The 16253-nt window shown below is 45.0% G+C and overlaps 1 long non-coding RNA gene across 1 annotated transcript; it reads right to left on the bottom strand.

The window, feature by feature from the left end:
• Positions 1–2004: 2004 nt before the first annotated feature.
• LOC140255065 (uncharacterized) lies at positions 2005–8428 on the bottom strand. Its single transcript, XR_011904374.1, has 6 exons — positions 8347–8428; positions 7207–7246; positions 6886–7009; positions 4802–4885; positions 3491–3821; positions 2005–2649 (listed from the first exon to the last, which is right to left on the bottom strand). It is a non-coding gene; the product is annotated as an uncharacterized lncRNA (long non-coding RNA).
• Positions 8429–16253: the final 7825 nt, after the last annotated feature.

Below are 16253 nucleotides of genomic sequence, written 5' to 3'. Positions count from 1 at the left end.
GTAGGGGGAGGACCCGCCCCCGGCTGCGAACCAGTCGCGGCTGTGCCCGGGCGGCTGCGCCTCCGCGGCACCTGGGAGTCGTTACCTCGTTAGCGCCGGCCGGGAGCTTTGACAGCTCGACACGCGGACTTCCGATCTGAACTAAAGATCTGAGCTGCATTTTCAAGTTTGTTGTCCACTTCTCCACACCTCACTGTGAGACTCATTAATAAGTGAAATCATTGTGCCTCATTCAAACGGATCTCTTGGCGTCTCACCACGCCCTTCCAAAGAATGGCCCCGGCCTTAATGCGTTCCAGCGGCCTCTGCTCCGTGCTGTGCTGTCTCTGCTCCCCTTTCCTTCCCCCATTCATAAAAAAAAAAAAAAAAAAAAAAAAAAAAGATGTGTTGAACCTGTGAGTACTTTGGACCTGACCCAGAAAACGTGATTGAAGGCAGAGCTACAGAAAATTGCTGACCGGTAAAATGTGAAGCGTAGCTTTGCGAGCGGTTCCGTACGGTGTCGCTTGGGATTGCGCTCGTGTGCCGCAAACATCAGCTGGAATGCTGTCAGTGAGGTTGCAGTTATCTCCAGTAAAGGACACGGGTACTCTGTAAAGACTGCTGTAATCAAAGGCACTTTCAATGGCGGTTTTGTTCTTAATTGAAACTCCCGAAAGTTGGACTCCGCTCATATTCATGTCTTACGATGGTAGAAGTGTGAATGTTTTTATTGCACGCTGTTACACGTCTATTTTACACAGCCATCGGCAGCATCAGACGGGAAAAGCGGGGAGATCTGAACGTGCAGAGTGAGGTGGGAGGATCCCGCGGAGGACACGCGAAACGCCCAGGGCTTAGGGCGGAACGGGACACGAAGCTGCTGCCGAACTACCTGTCGCTTAGATCAAACCGGCCGTCTGCTCGGCTACGTTAAGAGTGGGACTTGTGAGTTAATAGATTTTATAAGAACAAGACGAAGAGCTTTCTACTGCCGGGACCCTAATATTTATTCCAGTGAAGAAAACAGAAACTAAACATGATATTTCACTTCATCTGGATGAAATCCATCCATCTGCACAGTCGTCACTTCGAAAGCGAGCTGAAGGTCTCTCGCTTCATTTCTTTTAACTGCCTCTTTTTACGAAGCAGCGCCGTCAGAGCTCCGTCACAGCTCTAAACGAACGGCCTGAGCGAACGGGGTTGCTCGGCGGAGGTGGACGAAGTGGGCGCTGGCGTAAGGGTTCCGCGCCGCGCTCGGCTTGAGCGAACCGGGTTTCGTGAACTCGGGTGAGACGGAACAGCGCGAGGCCGGTTCCGATAACCTGTCGCAAGCTGCTTCCGACGAGCTGTCGCTGTTTCTCACTTCTAGCAGCGGGGTTCAAAAGGAACTGCCGAGCGCACGGGCCCCCTCGTGGGGTAGGGCACGGCCGGCCGAGCGCGGCGCGGAGCCGGCACGGAGCGGCCCGGTGGTGCGGCCGCTACCTCCGCCCTAGTCGGGGCTGCGCTGGCTCCTAGCGGGGCTTCCGGCCCCCCGCGGCTCAGCGCCGCCGCCCGACGCTCTCCCTCCGGCCCAGCCCGGCTCGCCAGCCCCCCCGACTCGCCCTCCCCCCGGCTGCTGCGGGCTTTCCTGGCCGCGCTCGGCCCGCGTCAGCCGTAACGATGAGTTTGGCCCCGTTTTCACAATGTCATCTAAATTCACCTTGTCCCAAACACGCAGCCTCATAAGGTACGTGACAGGTGATGAACAGATGGAACTGAGAAATAAAACTGTAAAACAGGACTACTGCTGATTCGGTAGTACCCAAACTGCATCCTGACACAGCCGGGAAACGGTTTGCAAACGCCAGAAGCTCTCTGCAACTGGGATTTCAGATACGTTTTCAGCAGGGTTTTCTCCCCTCCCCGTGAAAACAGACACGCTTTCACATTTAACAACTAATTGGATCATTTAACAATACAAATTTCTTTCTACTGCATGTTTTAGCAGAGAGAACTTGAGAAACAAAATTAGCTTTTATTTTTTTCTTTTTTAAACTTAAAACGCTTACACAAAAACAACCTTTACTTCAGTAAATATAAAATTTACACACACACACAAAAGTACATTAAAAAAAAGAACAGAATCACAAACCGACAAAACAGGTTACACCTCAGTAGTTGAAGTTGTTGGTACAATACAAAAACAAAATACATTAAGTTAGAATAAAAACCAGTCTTTATACATATACACACACACCATATTATTTCATGATATAAATACTTGTAATTTCCATAGGCAACATAATGAACACATGAAATATATAGTTTGCTCATCTCTGGAAAGTCACCGGAGTGGCGTATGAGCGCTGCGCAGCACAGCGCTGGACAGCAGTGAGCAGACCGTGGACGTCCAGCCCGGATGCGATAGCCCCTTGTTGCTTTGCCAACCTGTGCTATTTCTCACACGTTCAGTGACACGGTGAGAAACTCCAGTCACCATCGGCAGTGATTTCCAGCGCTTCATTTCCTGGTGTTAGTCTGTTACCCGACTTAGGCATAGTCACCTGCCAGATCCCGTTTCTCATTCCCTTTTGCACTTTATAACCTGAAGTCTAAAGCTATCAAGAGAGACTGGCGTCTAGGTTGAGATATTTGGGATAAGCGGTTCTTCAAGCCACCTTCAGGAACCTGTAGAAATATTTAAAGTAGGGTGCAGAATTAATGACCAAATGCTGTGATACAAAAAAACAGGGATCTATATAGCAATGGCTAACTTTAGATTTAATCTTTAATATTTCTCTATTGCTTTATTATTTAAACTGAACATTCATTTTTCATATATTAAGTGAGCAGAGCATCCTTGTGATGGAAGTGTTATGTTACCTCCAACAACAGCAGATAGTAAAGGGAATAGTAAACTTTAAAATCAGGTGTAACTTTAAAAAAATCATTTAAAGGAATCAGATCTCTTTTTGTATAATCAATAGTGTGACTGGCAACCTACAAAAGCTACATTAAAAAACTATTGGTGACTCTGCTGTATGTGCTGTATCTTCATTACTTACGGATGTTACAAAATTTCTGAGCCAGAAAGCAAAGAGGGGAGGGGGAAAAGTAGTCTAAAAGCTTTACATCTCACATTTTCACTAACAAAGGTTCAATTCCCCCACGACTACTGTTTTTTCTGTTGTAAAAATCTGATGAAGTTTATTCTACTCCTTTCTCTTCTGAACAGACTAGTGTTAAACTGTGCTTTAGAAGACCATTTGCAATAGAAAACTGCGGTTCTCCAGATTAGCAAACCTGACTTGCTTTACTCTGACACAAAAGCACCAGACCACCTGTAACCGGGCTCTGGTCCTGCAAAAAGGAGTTTGTAGCAAGACCAGGCCATCTATTACGAGAACGGATCTGGCACCGAAGCAACCAGCTACATTAGCTTTTCATTTTAGGAAGGCTTTAAAGATCGTTATTATAATACAGTGTGAGCAGAACAGCGTAGGTTAGAAAATGCCACTGAATTAACTACCTGTTGCTGGAAGTGCACAGATGTCCAACCACGTTCACTCGGCACAGGGAAAGAAGAACGCCTACGGGGATGCAACAGGGCTGACCTGGTTCTCGTTAAGTGGCCTCTAGATGTGCACTTCATCACACAGAGTGAGTGTAGCAGACTGTAGCGATTCTTTGAAGGGTCTCCCAAGTCTGTTTATGTAGGAAGGGCACGATGAATATGGCAGTTCCTGAGAACTTTCCTGGGTAGCAGTAAAGCAAGACGAATTCACAACTTACACCACATTCAGAGGTCATCTTTTCCATGCCCAGGCTGAAAATGGCCATATGTTAGAAAGCTGGAGAACCTAAAAAAAAATAAAATAAAATAAAATAAAATAAAATAAAATAAAATAAAATAAAATAAAAAAAAAAAAAAAAAAAAAAAAAAAAAAGAAGTGGAACTTGGAGATCTAGAATGAAGTTGGAGCACTCGGGGAAGTAAAGAGAAACAAATCTAAGGGAAAAGCCAATTCCACTTAATTAAGTGTCAGCATAGAGCAATGATTTGCTGGCATGGCTACATGGCACTGCAGTAGCCCTTTGTTTGTAGGACATTGCTCGCCGACAGTCAGATTCAACTCTGGTTTTAAGCCAGAATTTGATGGTATAGCAGGAAATGGATTCATCATTAACTATCCTGAAAGTTTACAGTGCCTCAAGTCTCAGTTTAGATGCATATTTATTTTGCCTGAAGGTAGATGAGATGAACTACGGTCTAGCTACCCTGTCTTACTTCTAGCCAGTCATGTCTGTGGGGGACTTCACTGGATAGGTTCCTCTGGAGGATCAGAGTTAAATAATTTCCTTCCCAACAGGAAGATTATTTTAAAAACAGAACTTCACAGAAAGCAAAGATAGAGCTTGGGTGAAGTGGGGCTCTCTGTAAACAGAACACTCAACCTAGATTGACAGGATACCACCAGACAAATTCCCTCAATTAAAAAAAAAAAAAAATAAATTAATTAATGCCAGTATCAATTAAACTATCCTAGAGATGAAAAGTTTGTCTTCATAGCCACAGAAGCATAAAGTCCATAAGAAACTAAAACTTTGCAGCTTCCTTCTCTAACGCTGGTCTGCTTTTGACACAGAGCCAATTCACCAGGCACACATCTGAGGATGCTGGTTTACTAAGAGAGGAACTGGTGTCATCAGAGAATTAAACTGATGTGAGAATGGCCTTGTACAGAGTAAACTGATACTTAGAACCCATTGTGGCCCTGAAGATATTATATAATCAGATCTTTTGGAGTGTAAAAACCAGAAAGATTTTCACAAGGGATACCTTTATTTTGGTGGCATTGGAGAATTGTCACGCTTCTTTCTTGTGATCCACGTTTGGGATGCCTGACAGACGCAAGTGCGGCACCTTCAAAATCACAAATGGAATGTTATATAGCAGTGCAAAAAGTATAATGACTGAACCGTTACAGTTGCATAAAGAGGGCCCTTCCTTCCTCCTTACCTGGGATCAGAAAGAAAATAAAAACAAGGCCAAGAACATGCACTCGGGCACACAAATCGGTAGAAGAGTCAGACGCAACTCTCTCCCAGTGCTTGGTCTCCCCTGTACTTGTAAGGTGATCCACTGAATTTGGCATGCCACTTTCTTTTCTAGTTTGTTACTAATCGGATTACTTTCCAAAGTCATACTTAGACAGTTTTTTTTCACATTTACATTACAAATTTATCATTCTAATTGTTAAGCTACTGCTCTGGCTTTCTTTTAAACAATCCCTTCTATATTAGAGGGCACATACAGTTCATGGTCTTCATTTTAAACTCAAGATTACAGATATCATAACAGATTGATATTGATACAGCACACTGTAGGCAAAACTAGCGGTCCGACTCCACAGGCAGGGGATTCACTCAGTGGAAAAGTATGTGAAAGAACAGTGTCTCTACTCAAATAAGTACTCAGAGCAGACCGTTAGTTTTCTTATCCTCTTTGCCAACTCTGACAACTGGCAACAAAACCCAAACAAAAAATTAGCTAAATTAAACCACGTGAAAATGGGAATTAAGTTTTCCAAGCCACCTACCCAACAGGCAAATCAGAGTTGACATTGTAATGGCTCAGTTCACATCAGCGACATGACAGTGTGTCTTTGGACTTGTTCAGCTGACACAAGGCAATATCTCTGGCAAATATTTACTTTAGTGATTTGGGACAGTATACTTCCTGGTATTTTTTTTTAATCAAAACTGCTCAACAAATGGGAGTAGTACCATCCTCTCATATTAAGAAAAGAACAGCTACAAGCTAAAGCCAGTTGAGCCCTGACTTGACTGACTCATGAGGGGTGGTTCTCCTGGGGCTACCCTAGTGAAGTGGATGACAATGCAAAGAGTCCACACAGAATGGAAGAAAGAGTACTTGGAGCAATGCCATTGATTTTTCTTGCATTATGCTGGGAAAATGTTTGACTTGCAGACCGGTCACTAGCTGGAAGAGGTTTTCTGAGGCTACAAATGAGTGGTTGAGCATGTACATACGAGAAATAGCTGCACAGATTTCCCTGGGAGAGCTGGCTGTAGTCACATCTTGGTCAACTCTGGTCATACCCCACAAGCCAAGTAAGGCTTTCAGGCTGTTTTTTGTTCCTGTGTCTTCCTGCGTGTGGGGTGAGGCATTTGGGTGCTTTTTTGGGGTGTTTGGCCCACTGACTGTCTCTGAGCTGAGGAACCTGAAAGTTTTCATTACAGTGACTTCACCTTGCTGCCTGCATCTTGTCCAACTAGAACTCTACATTTGCAAACAGAAGATCAAAGAGTTCACTTGACTGTCTGCACTGAAGCTGCAGACAGTACAGCACAGGCCAGGTGAGTGACTAAGTGAAGTACCAGTGTTAGTTTGGAAGGAGGAGGGTTTCAGGTGTTCCTCTGTTTGAAAGCACACTGCAGATGGGAATAAGCTGTTCCAGCTCTAAGCTAAAATAATTTCATTTACTTGCCTTTCACTTACCTAAGAAGCCAAATGCACTCCAAAAAAATAATAAGCCTTTCACCCAATGGCATTCTCAGTTTCTGGATAAAGTCTCAGCAACAGTAAAACACACAGGAGAATGGACTTCTAAGTGTACCTAAGATTAATTTGTGTTTTATGCCCTTCTCCCATCTGAAGATAAAGCAGGAAAGGAAAGGGTTTCTACTAGTATTCTAGCTGAGTGATCCTATTGAGAATGATTGGGACAATTGGGATGAGGGGCCTATTTTCGTGACTAAGATAAGGGCACTCCTATCGCACCAAGGACATTTTGTCACGTTGCCAACAGCTGCTGCTCTGCACGCCCAGTTTCCCAACCAGGAAATTTCTTTAAACAAGAAGCCAGGAAGACCAGATACAGAAAAAGGTTTCCTACTTACACAGAATAGGTAATACATGTCCTTTTGCAGAAGGGCACTGGGACTGGAGCTGCAGACTCGCAGTGCTCGTGAACAATGTGCTGCTCCTTCACGCTGCGTTTGCATTTATGTGGCAGGTCGATACCTATGGGGGAGAACGTTGCTGTTAGATTTCTTCAGATGGTGGAGTGCCTCAACCCTCAGGTACAAGAGAGCTCTGCTGATAAATGAACAGCCTTCCATTCTATGGAAAGTGCAAGCTGTCAGTGCATGCAGAAGGACTTCAAGCAGTGGAGAACCCAGCCATATTTGAGTAGGGAATCACTGATTTAACATACTCACGTGCCTTACAGCAGCCATCTGAAGTCACATCAACAGTCCCCTGTATTGAAAGCAAACCAGGGAAGTTCAGATACTCAAGTCGAGCTTGCTCATATTGTTAAGCAGCTGATAGAAATGAGGGAAGTTCAAAAACGCCCTCATCTGTACCCAACTCACCAACTCCTCATCAGACCCATCTATGTATTGCGTACCTTTTTTATGCAGAACAGCCGGCACCAGCAGCCGCAGCTCCCCTGGCGCTCCCTCTGGTGCAACGGGACGCCACTGCCAACGGGTGCAACCGTGCCTCGCACCGCTGCGCGCTGTACTCTGCCGGCTGCGAGAGTGGCGTTCCCATAGTTTCTGTTTCATCTTCTTAGGGGATGTGGAGTGCCAAAGAACATGGGTGCCAGGGGATGGGAATGCTGGGGGAGCAGGGTGCCAGAAGATGGGGAGGTTGGGGCACAATGCGATGCCATGGAACAGAATGCCAGAATATGAGGGACCTTGGGGACCAGAACATCAGAGGATGGGGATGCTGGGGGACCCAGGTACCGGGAAGTGGAATGCTGGGAAATGGGGTAGCAGGGTGTGAGCTAAAGGACCAGGTGATGCTTTCAGACACTGTTCTGCTCTGAAAGTTGTGAGGTTTGAGCTTCACACCCCATTCCTCATGCAGAGTGAAGGCTAGTTACTTCTGCTGCCACTACTTGCCAACTCCTACGGTGTCTTGAATATGCACGCTTTGCTTTTACCCAAAAGGGTGAGAGGACCTGCTGCTCAAACCGGGTGGCCTCTAACAGGGCTGGGTTTCTTTCCTGCACCACCCGATCCTAGCTCAGGGTTGGCTCTCCTCCTCCCACCACTCAGAACTTCAAGAAAACAAGGCTCCAACCCAGGAAATCATGACATTGACATTAAAAGTCAAAGAAAGTTACTATTGGGTACGCTTGCATTCTTTGCTCAAGCATATAGAGCCACTTGAGTTGGAAGGGATCACCAAAGGTTATCTAGTCCAACAACCTGTACCAAACAGGGACACCCACAATAAATCAGGCTGCACAAAGCCTAGTCTAGCCTTACACGTCACTCAGGCATTATAGAGCTGTGGCCTCTTTAGGAAATTAAGTAATGAAGGTGAATGGGAATGAATCAAAGTACCTGTTTGCAGAGGATGAAGAGGCATCCAGACGTGCACACTGCCGTGACTGCTTCACACTGTGTTGCTTTCAGACCTGGAAACCAAGGAGACAATCCTGATGAAATATGCAAGCCCTTGTTGGAATGCTATCAAGTCAACATCAAACCCAATGCTAAAGCATGAATACAGAAAGGAAACAAAGAGGAAATGAAAATCGAAAGAATCTCCCCTCAAAAAAAAAAAAAAAAAAAAAAAAAAAAAAAAAAAAAAAAGTAATAAAGACATTCCCTTTTCGCAGTGTTTCCCCTTATCTCCTCCTGCTTGGGGAACATCAGTTCCACACGCAGCAGCCTCTGCACAAGTACTGCGGGATGCAACCTCCGGCTGTGGGAGGAATGCCCAGCCCCACCACCCCAGGTTTTCCCTCAGAGCTCTGCAGTACTCAGGTGGTTACAGGCCCTGGGCAGCTTGCCTCCTGTGCACAGATCACAGCAATAAGGTGTTGGTAAGCACGCCACGGAGGCCAACGGCAAGAAACTGTGCCTAGATAAATAATTAGTAAATTACCTGCCTGAAAACAGAAGTAGAAAGCTTAATCCTCCACTGTTAGTAGCCTGGCATCTCTCACGTAAAAATTACAGCCATAAACTTACGCTGCAGCACAGACCTCGCACAGAAATACTTCCTTCTGCCAAGACATTTTCCCCACAGTAAACGAAATGCTCTAAGAATGCTTATCTTGGTATAAAACCCTGCAAGAAAAATAAACAGAATTATGTCCAAATGAAAATAAAAGCAGGACACATTGGTTTTATGGCACTAGGAAAGCCATAAAACTTAATAGTCTGAGTGCAGGAGGTTGGTGCCATTCTCTCTGATCAGCACATCCCTTCCATCAAATGGCACCTTCCGCAGGAAAGCAGGCCCCACACTGATAGCAAAACAGGAGACAGAGGGAAAACAAGGCTGAATTATGAGTGCCACGAATGAGCGGATTTATTATCATGCCATTCAAGCTGAAGGAAAAAAAAAAAAAAAAAGAGGATTTTGTCACTTTTTGTATTTAATACCTACATACCACAGGCCATGTTTTAATCACAGGGCCAGAACATGACACAAAGGGGACACAGTGCTTAGAAATGCACTGGTTGTCCTGCCAAGGACCTGGCAGCCAGCTGGCCCTGAGCAGGGCAGAGGGCTGATAGGGCAGAAGGAGGGTGGGAAACAGCCTGTCCCAGCTGCAGGGACTGTGGACAGAGCATCAGGTGCAAGGACAAGGCAGAGCAGGGAGTGCCACGAGCAAGGCCCAGAGCAGGAGCTTGCTCAGGGCAGCCGTGCAAAGCCTACAGGGTGCCCGTGCCAGGAGGAGGATGCTGAGCATGGTCACTGTGAACACAGCATTTGTGCAGCACAGGGCCCACATGAGCACAGCAAGTCAGGAATTGGTGCTTGCAGCACTGCTAGCTTTTAAAGGGTTTTTAATGGGAAACAGCACCTGATAAAGACATCAATTTCTCTGGCATGTCACGACAAGAAATTTGCCCCAGGCAGCCAGCATTGCAAAGCATGCAAAATATAATAGCAGTTTGGCTTAATTTTTCTAGAAGTGTGGGAAAGATAATTTGTCAAGATCTTCATCTTCATCATCCTTGAAAGGGCCTACTTAGCACACGTGTTGTGTGAGGCTGTGACCGATTCTGATTTCATAACTAGGAACACTGGGAGAAGCTGTGCCAAGCATGGACCCGTACCTGGACAACACTGGTAGACCTAGCAAGAGCCATGTGGGGAGGACAACGCCTAGCAAGGAGCAGCTCCCAGCTATTTTACAGTAATCTCAAATATGATATACTTAGGGGTGTGGGCATCAGGGCCCAAAATTAAGCCCTGAATAGAAAGTAAAAGCAAGAGCTTGCCCAGTCAGGGTAAAGCGGTGCCCTTTAAGGATGTGTAACTATAGAAGGATAAAAGAAATAATAGATAGCTTTTTGGAGTTTGGATTCCAATTTTGCAAAATTATTTTTGATAGCAAGTGCTATAGTTTAGTACAAGACCTGAAGGCAAGTAATAGAATTGTTGAATGCATACACTCAGTGGTGGCAAATCCATGCACTTTATTAACCAAGTTAAGGAATGAATATGTGGAGTTTACCTTCTGGATTTGAAGGATGCCTCTTCTGCCTGGCTTGGCCAAAGGAAGCCTAAGGTTATTTGACTTTGAATAGGAAAGCCCTAATAGAGAAGAGACTCAGTTAACCTGGACAGCGTTACCCAGGGTTGTGAGGACAGCTTAATGATTTTTGAGAACTGGCCAACTTGTGAGCCTGAGACCTGGGATCCTCCATGCCAGGGTGGAACTTTACTGCAGCACGTGGATGCCATAGCAACAAAAGAGAACCGTGTGCAATGGACTGAGAGTTTGCTGAGTGTCTTGGTTTACAGAAAGCACAAATAACTCAACAGCAAGTGACATATTTGGGATATGGGATTACAGCTGGACTTTGAACCTTAAGGACTGCCAGGAAAGAAGCCATCTGCCAAACCCCTGAGCTGCAAACTGCCAAGAAACTCCATACATTCCCAGGAATGACAGGATGGTGCTGAGTGTAGATACACAGCTATGAGGTGTCTGAGGGCAGTGGCTGCACTGGTGCTCGATATTCAAGAAGCCTGTAAATCTACATTGGGCCAAAGGATACCAGCTTTAATATCTCATACAGCGTTTACTTTATTGGAGGCAAAATGGGGACATAGACTCTCACCCCAAAGATCCCTGAAATACCAGGCCATCCTGATAGAACAGGATGATGCAGAAATAATTGTAACTAATGTTGTCAACCCAGTATCAGTGTAACCTGGTAAAAATAACAATTAACAAGACTGACAGCATTGTTAATACCACTTCTGGTCTTGGGGTAGATACGCATGGAAAAGATCCAACAGCTAGATTCCAGATAGCTGTGTGGGATACACTCTGAAAATACCCAAACTGACCAGGATAGGGAAGAGCTTTAAAAGGGATTAGAAAATCTTCCTAAAAACCCTGCAGTTGTGACAGCTAGGGAGATAAAAGATGTTAGATAAACATTTGAAATCAAAACAGGATATGGGGACATTAATGCCTGGGTAGAATGGATTAAGTATACTGTCCAGAGTCTCAACTATAGCAATTGCTATGCTTGTGCATTCAGATGGCCCATAGCTCAGGAGGTACCCATTCTGCTGGGATGGACCAAGGACCCCAAAGGAATGTGATGCATGATTGCACTGTACCAAGAGAAAACTGCATGGGGAAGTAGAGACTGCAGATCTCTCTCCCTCTTGTTTCCTCCAATGCCTGATACAGATGTCAAGATCCCTCCTGCATTCTCTACAGCGGTAGGTAACCACACAGCTTGCCTCTCACGGCAGGGTGTGAAGGCTACCAGGCCTATGGGAAATTTTTCCTTATGCAATGAGGTTTTGAATGTTATGGACGATTCAGCAGGAAATTATTTAAGACTGGGAATCTCCAGGGCAGATCTCTGGTGGTACTGCAGGGGAAAGATTTTATGGTCCACCCTACCACCTAATTGGGGAGGCACCTGTGCACTTGTTCAATTAGTTATACCATTCACTCTGGCTTTTGAAAAAGTAATGTCTCTGGAAGAACTCAGACAACTCAGACAACTCCCTACTTGGTGCTATTGTACACGCTTTCTCCAGAAGGCCCTCACATCTAGCACAGCAGGGAAAGGGAAACAGTGCAGCTAAGTCCATTACACGCTCCCAGAAAAAGCAGGCTTGATGATCACAAGGGAGCTATGAGAGAATATTGATCGGCGTGACAGTATTCACATCTATGTCAGCTGCATAACTGATGTCAGCCTGTAGATGTCGCTGTAGAAGGCCCCGAAGGTCAGGTTTGCAGGAGGCCTCTGGGGCAGCCACGTGGCTGAGTGAGAGCAAAAGCTTTAAGCCGCACTTTAAACAAGCAAGAAGCAACAGCCGGTGCACAAGCTGAGCAGAAGCAGGCAGCAGAGCCAGGCTGAGTTCAGGTGGCAGGACAGCCCACCACACCACAGCTGCCTGCCATCACAGATGAGAGAGACAAACGGGACATGCAAGACTTGGTACCAGGAACATCTTTCAGTGCAAGTATCGAATGTTTGCACTGCTGTTCCCTTGCAGAAGCCCAAGAATACACATGAATATAAAAGCCACCTTCTTTCCAGGGACATTCTAGCACAACACTTCAGTTTCACGAGATCGTGTGGTATCAAGACTGTCTACCGGCACTTTCCACAAACCATAAGTTAGCACCAGCAGTAAAACAAGGCAGCCATTCCTAGGCTGAAGCTCATGGCAGTGAGCAAAACAGTTGCCTATAGCCTTTCCACCAAGCATCACAGCTCCAATCTGGCAGCTGCCCCACACTTGGGCTGGAAGCTCCAGGAGAAAACATGGAAGGCTGGCCCCGTTATTGCCTGCAGGTGGGACAATGCCTGGGAGAGGGTTGCCTTCATCTCTGTGGAAAGCCAGCTCCCACATTTAGTTAAGGCTTCTACTTTCAATCACTTCACTGAGTGTGAGAGCAACAGTTGCTCTTATAACAAAACTTGCCAACTGCTTTTCAAGCTCAAACTTCATGAGCTTTGGTGAGAAAATAACTCCTGAACCACCACTTCAAATAAAACCCGTGTTTTCAAACGCAGCACCACAGCAGTGACTGGTTGGTTTTGTAAAGTCTCAGACTGAGAGTCAACTCATTTTCTAAGAGCATTTCTTTGTTGGATTTTTTTTCCCCCACTGTGGAAATGCTAGAAGAAATGATCAGACGATTCAGTTGGTTCCTGACTTATTCAGAGTAGCATCACCAAGCTCATCAGCTGAATGCCCAAGGGCCGACAGCTCAGTTTCTGCTGGGGAGTCATGCCCAGTGAAGAGCCCACATTTTCTTAATCCTCGTTGTTGCCTCAAACAGAGGCTTCAGCTGTTCTGTTCCAAGCACATTTTTACTACTTATACCATAACAAATCAATTCTTCCACCTCTCGCCACTTTGCTGTCGTTTCAAGGGCTGTTCCTGTCTTCCTAAAGGTAAGATATTACAGCACACGCCAGGTTCATCTTTGCTGAGACCTTCGCAGTGTGCGTTAGCACGGGAGGACATATAATTCACTGTCACCACTTATCCCTCAGCCTAAATTATAATCAGGCAATGCAAAATGCAGCCCTAATTACGCTGTCTCAAATGGTGCTGCTGCTGCTCATTAAAAAGAAAAGTCAAATTACTTAATCCCCTTCTCATCAGTCTCTGTTGATAGTTACTCCAATGATCAGGGCAGCATTAAAGGAGACTGCCTATGAAAACCACAACCTGGAGCACAGTCTCAAATAAGCACAACTATTTCTCCCTTACAAAAGGCAAGTTCAAATGCACTGGGGAAGGAAACCAGCAAAGCAGATGTCAGCAGTACCACAAAACCTCAAGTCAAAAAAGAGAACCCTTCACAAAACAAATACCAAAAGGAAGACGCAGCAACCACTTACTTATTGTAGAGTGCTCAAGGCACAGTTCTGGTTAAACAGCATTCTTCACACTGCTATGGAAAAGCCAAACCTGAAGAGCAGACCTTACACTGGAAAGTCAGTACAACCCAGGGCCAACCTCAGCTCCATGGCAGAAGCCAGGGCTTTTCCTACCACAGAGCCCTACCAGAAACATGGTACCATGTGCAGCCCAGCTTAATCACCCTATCCAGGACTGAGCCAGATCCAGTGGCATCATCCACGCCAATCTGCAACTTAGCAGCTCCAGTGATGAAGCAGATGCACACGTTTTAAAGTTTCAAGAAGCATAACAATACAAAAGACAAAATTCCATTGCACGCCCCTATAAAGACAGGTGGCAGCAGATATATTTGCCTTCAAACAGTTTTCAGGTCACCCAAAAAAAGCTATCAGCCACAGTCCAGTAACAAAGAACAAATAGCTTACCCTTTCTGAAGATCCAACAAATAACTTACCCTTTCTGAAGGTCCGGGCTCACTGGAAACTCTCAAAGGAGGCCATCTCCAAGTACAGACTCCTCCTCTTCAGCCACTAGCCTTTGAATGAGATCAAGGAGAGGGAACCCCGGGGCCCACCCCTTCCAATCACACCGGTGAACTGCTCACACCTGTGCTCCCAGGGCTGGCTACACCCCTCCAACAGGTGTTCAATCACTGGCTCAGACCACGACCTAACAGTTCTGATGCAACCCCTTAGATCATATTTCAAGCACGGCTGTGCAAATCATGACAAAAAACAGGACGAAAAGGATCTGCTCCTTGGGCTAGTAATCTAGAGCTAGAAAGCACTACAATTAGGAGTGAGACTGAAGACCTCAGTTTGTTTGCAAAACTAATTAGCTAATGTTATTAAATAGCAATACAGAATAAACCAGAGCATAACCAGACTCTACAGCTACCTGAATGATGGACAGTTGTGCTTAGAACATGCTGGAGGGGAGGGAAAGAACAAAACACCTGATGGATTAGATTAGATTTTGGTGCAAGCACTACACATACAGCTCAGAGTTAGGAAATGGCACAGAGAAGAGGGTTTCACCATAGAAAACACAACTACTTCACAGCAAGATTTATTAATACATCCAAAAGAAAGAAAGAAAATCATTTTGTCACACTATATACAGATAATACACAGTGTTTTATATACATATTACATCAGTTTTTACACAAGAAAAATATACATAAAAATGTAAACTTTTGTACACAAAAACCCTTAAACAAATTAAACAAGGACCAAATAACAAAAGGAGACCAAACTATCATCATTTTCATTGATTTCTTTTTCCTTTTTTTAAATGCTAACACAGTACGTTCATTGAGAAGTATGAGGAACTTGTGAGCCAACTGATCCTATTTAAAGGGAAGTACAAACAGGAGCATTCCTACCTGCCCTGGAACACTGTCAGAACCGCGCTGGGAGCTGCTGGCACTGCGACTGTTCTCCTTGGGCATCCCCAGGTTCCACTCTCCCCAAAGCGGCACACCTGCAGAAGCAGACAGGGCTTTCTGTGCCTGTCAGTGCGGTACAGGATGCAGCAGTGTGAGTTTGTATGTTCCCTTTGAGCAGTCACTATTGGATTCAGCTTCGCTGTAGAAAGCTGTCATTTTTCCCAGTGTGTGGTGGGCTGAATACATGTTGGGGATGAAAGGGAACAAGGAAGGGGTGAAAGAGACTGCTAATCCTTGATACCATGCAGTTACTTCAAAATCAGTTACGTTTGCAAGCTACAGTTCACTGGTTCAAATACACTGCCTCACCTGTGCTTTCCCACTGCAACTTTATGCTTTACACTCAAGTGGCCAAACAGCTGTATGAGGCTCTTTGTTAGAAGACTGCTTCTGATATCAATGTGATCACGCTGCCTTTAAAATGACACCAAACACAAACTTCTCTGAGACAGCCTTGAAAAGAGTGATATTTCCCTCTAAAGCACTTTAGATGGTCCATTTACCACCTTCTGTTTTATTAAACCCCCAACACAGATATTTACTCTTAATTGCAAAGAGGATATTGGATGGGGATGACACCTGCTTTGCTCCACTTGCAGATAAATGTTTTGGGGGAATTTAAAAACAAAGCAAAAAAAACCCAACAAAACAAAACAAACAAACAAACAAACAAAAACCAACAAAAAAACCCCAACCAAGCCCCACAATAATACAATCCAAACCCTAAAACATCAGGCATCAAACAAGAAGGGAACTATAGAATGATGATGAAAAAAAGCAAAACTCTTTGGAAAGAACAATAGGCCCCAGCAAAGGCTTCTCACATTAAGTTGAAGACTTGTTACAGACATCTTATAAAAAACATCCTCTTCAAGTATGTTAACATGAAACATGATAGTGATGCACCAGAATTATTCCTGGAAAGGG

Source organism: Excalfactoria chinensis, chromosome 7, assembly GCF_039878825.1.
Source record: "Excalfactoria chinensis isolate bCotChi1 chromosome 7, bCotChi1.hap2, whole genome shotgun sequence".
NCBI lineage: Eukaryota > Metazoa > Chordata > Aves > Galliformes > Phasianidae > Excalfactoria > Excalfactoria chinensis.
Note: the sequence above shows the minus strand (reverse complement) of the source record. Positions and strands in the feature narration are given on the sequence as shown.